Here is a 5,307-nt window from a genome sequence, read left to right as displayed (position 1 = left end):
CTATAATTATTAAAAAAACACAAAATAAGTATAAATAAGTATATATATATTTGTGTACAACCTGTTTAGATTGTCAAAAAGCCTGTGTTTTTAGAGTTATTAACAAAGTTTGTGTACTCAGACCAGTAATATTTGGGGTCACAAGTTTTTGCCATGGATATTTTGTGGGTCAGAAGACAAAAAGTTTGGGAACCACTGTTTTAGACTATCAGAAGTGTTGAGGGCATTTGAGAAATGACTGATAAAAAAAGCAAAGTTTTTTTCAATGAAGTCAAGCCACATCAGTAGCTCCAAACATGTATCGTTCTTTACAATGATGTGCCCATTTTTGAATGACTGCTGATGAAAAAGCACTTACTGTATATTGAGAAGGATTTCAGACAGTTAAGACTGTTTGTTGTTGGCTTTTCCTGACAATTACCTTCATTTTATGACAATTACCTTCATTTTATTGCTTTCCTGGGGATGGCATCCACTTTCTGTTTCAAGTCATTCATTCATATTCATTCAAGTCATTTAAGTCATTCAAATGTGCATGTAAATAACATGTCATCTTATCAAATATCTATTAAAATATTATCGAAAGCATGCAAATACTAACTTTTATATCAATATCAGTATTTATTTTTATTTTTTAAACATATTTAATTTTAATAAACAAACAGTAGGGCATTTAGGCTCCTATAAACCTCCAATCAAAATATGTTAATTTGATGAGAAGTACGGTGCACTCAGTTTTTTTTTATCTTAAAACTGTGATTGATCTCAAGGTCTTTTGAAGAAATCTGTGGATGAGCATTTACCTGGAGCCTATTGCACGAATTTAGGATAAGGGATTAAACTGGGATTTTGGTGTAAACCTGAATAAATTAAGCCTCGAATTGGTTGCATGGGAGATGAATCACTTATGTTTCTGTGGTAACATGTGCTCTGAAACTAACCTGGTTCCGACCAAGTTTAAAGTGAAGCTTATTTAATCTTCTAAGCAGTAGAGTCACTTTACTGCAAAAATCGTTCATCTAACCAAGTTTTACGGTCTTATATCAGCTAAAAAGCATTTTTGATCTTGTTTTTAGACTGATATGCTAAACTATATCAGAATATGTTGAAATTTTAATCTTGTTAACCTGAAAAGTTGTCTTTATTTCAATAAGTCTTAGCAGCTGTCAAACTGCAGATTATTAATTATTATTAATTTGAAAAGATTCATAGTATAATCTAGTATATTTTTACTTATGGCTAATTTTTGCAGTGTCTGATCAGAAATAAGTGCTTCATACAAGGATTAAATTTACTATTTTTTTTCTTTGCATTAAAATATTACAGAGAAAATATATTAATTTTATTTATTTATCAAGATTATCTGTAAAAAAAAAAAAACCTTTAACCTCAGCTTTGTGCCTGTTGAAGCCCCTGCCCCCTCCCCCCAACACACACTCCCCCTCTCATTTCACCGCTGCAATATTCCCACCCCCCAATCAGCTGTTGATGAGCTGAAGGCTTGTTCAAGCTCAGTTTACAGCTCATATCCTGAATTTAGAAATCTGACTTTTGGGAAATGAGCTCCTGGATTACTTCCACCTGGCTTAGCATGGTTGCGCCTCTTCGGCCTGGTTTGGCCTTGAAGCCAGAATGAACTGATCAAGTTATGTCAAGCCTAGATTTATCTCTTATCCTGGATTTCTCAATCCTGCTTCTGTGAATTATCCCTCAGCACTCACAGAAGGCTCCGCTGTAGAGGCGGGAGGGGACAGGACGGGGCTGTAGAGGCATAGCTGCAACAGATGGCAAGATGGATGCTGTAAGATGTGTTTGTTCAGATTTTCAAGCTAAGTCCACAGTTTTCTCAGCACTACCTATTGCACCCTTACACAATCTGAGAAGGTCATCAAGGAAATTTAAGCAGGTTAACATCAGCATAAATGCTCCAGAAACAAAATAAATTTTGTTTGTCTTGGAGTGCAACAGTCACATCCATTCTGTACATTTTCTGAGTAAACAGGAATTTTAGAAACGAGTTCAAACCTTTCCAGAATAGTTTAACAAGACGTGCATATGGAAATAGATTTTCACACATTGGCCATGTAAAAGCCAAACACACAGCTTGCTGTTTCTTGGTGACAAACACACACAATTTAGTAAAACTGCAATAGAAAATATAACGTTTCTCCATCAATCACAGCCTTGGAGAAATACCACCTTATGTGTTTTTATTCTTCTGGTGTCTGAACATAACTTTCTATTTTCACATCATTTCTGGTTTGAGTTTTGGATTATGGGTTTGTGGCCTGTGAATATTTTGGATTTTGGAAAATGGATTTGGATTTATAAGCACCTGCCCAGTGGAAGAGGTAGAGCAGCTTCCTCTCTATCCTCTAAAGTGGAGGTGAAAATTAATGTTTTTGCTCCCCTGTTTTTTTGATTTGACATGTGAGCACTCCCAATAAGGCCGGCGCACAGTGAGGCTGGTCGGATTGGACTTTCTGATTTTTGAGTTCCCAAGTTTTCACGGTATTTTTTTTAAACTATCCATAGTATTTTAATTTAAATATTCAATGTTAAATATTATATATATATAATAATACAATATATATAAATATTTGAATTATGTTAAACATCTTAAAACTGTGTTGCCATAAACACATCTGTAACCACATGCTTTTGAGGAGCACAGAGGGATAAGGCACATGATTGTCTATAGGCCACTTCCATTTTCACTGAGAGGAAAACTGTGTTGGAGCAGCGTATTAATACAGAACAAGTCATGTTTGATGATTCCTAATGTTGACAAGGTGTAGACAATGACACATGGCCATAAATAATTGTGTGAAGTTGTGCGTAATTGTGGAACAACGGCAGCTTTGTCAACGCTGGAGCTGGAGGACACCACTGAAGGAAATGTAACTGATTGACTGAATGTTTGATCCAGTTGTGTATTTTCCCACATTTTGATCATTGCAGCCTTTTGGTTTAAAACAGAGAATAAGAGTTGGTGTGTGCTATCAATGTATTTTGTCTGTAAAATAAACAATAGCTGGTGACATTCTGATGTCTGACATAAAAGGTAACACCTCCAGGTGTGTCACCAGGAAGACGCACATTCTAAGGTCAAGTCATCATTATATGAGTAGATTCAGCCTGGACCAGATTGGGCTGTTTTGGTTTTGGTTTCCTGTAACAAGCTTAAGGCTTTTGACTCTGAGGCCTGTGTACTGTGTATGGAGCTGATTGGAGTCAGATGAGAATAAATATTTTTAAAAGACATGCTATTATTTAGACTTCCACTTTTGAACGACGCTGATTTCTACACCGCCAATAGAAGAAACGGGACGACGCGTGTTCACTGACCTGCTGGCATGCAGTGATGTCTGGATTATTAACCCATTTAAAGTGTCCAGGACCATTGTTTTGGAACTTTGTGCTCAACTGGTCCCAGCAGTACAGCGAGAATCAATTAGCCGTGTGTTGCTGATGACACTTTAAAGGGATCCCCGATTAGTTGTAACATTAAACTTTATTTGATAAACATTTATTTTAACTGTAAAATAAAGACTGTAAAAATACTGTAGGCTGTTTAGTTTTGTAAATTTTTAAAAATATATTTTAACACGGACGGAGCCATTTTATTTACACGCAAAGCATTCTGGATAAATGATGACATCAACTAGGTCATCGATGCGAGACTGCTAGTGAGCTATATCCACCCTGAAGATAAATCTTGGACAATATCTGATGAGAGAGCGTTGACAGAGAGGAGAAGATAGAAATGACTCAGCCTGTAACTGAAAATATGGATGGAGGACAACAGAGCTGCTTCATGGAAGAAGAACCTCAGCTTAGTCTGTTAGCCTTTGCACTAGCCTTCGAGCTATATTGCCTGATGTGGATTAGCTCGATGCTAGCGCGACAAACAAGCTAAACTGAGGTCCTCCATCCATATTTTCAGTTGCAGGCTGAGTCATTTTGTGTTCCCCTCTCTGTCATGTGGATGGAGGACCTCAGTGACGAGAGGAGAATGTGTAGCTCTGAGCTAATACATATATATGGTGATAGYATCAGGGCTAACRMTAAAGCTAACAGGCTAAGCTGAGGTTCTTCTTCCATGAAGCAGCTCTGTTGTCCTCCATCCATATTTTCAGTTACAGGCTGAGTCATTTCTACCTTCTCCTCTCTGTCAACGCTCTCTGGTTTCATTTAAATGAGCCAATCGTCAGATGTTGTCCAAGATTAACCTTCAGGGTGAATATATCTCACTAGCAGCCTCACACCGAGGACCTAGTTGATGTCATCATTTACCCAGAATGCTTTGTGTGTAAATAAAATGGCCCCGTCTGTGTAATATATTTTTAAACATTTCGTTTAAAAATCATAAAAAAACTGAACATCCTACAGTATTTTTACAGTCTTTATTTTACAGTTAAAGTATTTGTTTATTACATAAAGTCTAATGTTACAACTAATTGGGGATCCCTTTAAGACCACACTGGAGGGATTTTTTTTTTGTGTGTGTATTTGCCTTCCAAAGACAGCTGGATGACATGTTTATTTGTCCCTGAGCTTTGCCATATCAGCTGTATTGGACCTTCTCATCCATACAATGAATGAATGATTTCATTTTTTCGGGACAGTGTGCAATTAAAACATAAGTTGATGCATTGCACCAGATTTAGCCTAAGGCTAATTTACATCTGTAGTCCCATCAAACAGTAAAAACAAAACAACATCCAACAGTAAAATAGAAATAAGAGAGGAAAAAAAAACAGAAAAATAAAAATAATCTAAAATAAAACATTTTGCAATTAAAAAAATACATAAAGCACCGCACTCTCCAAACACAAAACCATGCCCACCTCCACCCCACCCTCCAACCCACACAACCAGAAGCAACTCTAAAATTGATTACCCAGTGCAATTTAATGATTGCAACATTGGGTAGATTTGAGATTTTTTAAGATTATTTTTAAAACTAATAACAGAACTGCACGTTTTTACATGATCGGGAGCAGCATTCCACTGAGCGATGGCCTTAACTGAAAAAGTTGCTTGACCAAAGGCTGAGCGTCAAGCAGGAACTTCACAGTTCTGCCTGGATGTTCTAGTTAAGCGCAAAGAAACAGCTGAACGACAATAAACTAATTTTTGCAAACAGATTGGCGCTAAACCATTAAAATTTTGCATACTGTTTCCATATTTGAGAAAACTCTAAAATTCTCAAAAGAAAATAAGTTACATGTCAGCACAACCTGACAATGATGGTGACTTAAAGGCTTGTTGTCCAATATTTTGAGGGCCTGTTTGTAACAAGAC

Source organism: Austrofundulus limnaeus, unplaced genomic scaffold (assembly GCF_001266775.1).
Source record: "Austrofundulus limnaeus strain Quisiro unplaced genomic scaffold, Austrofundulus_limnaeus-1.0 Scaffold186, whole genome shotgun sequence".
Taxonomy (NCBI): domain Eukaryota; kingdom Metazoa; phylum Chordata; class Actinopteri; order Cyprinodontiformes; family Rivulidae; genus Austrofundulus; species Austrofundulus limnaeus.
The sequence above is the reverse complement of the archived record's forward strand: the minus strand, read 5'-3'. Positions refer to the sequence as shown.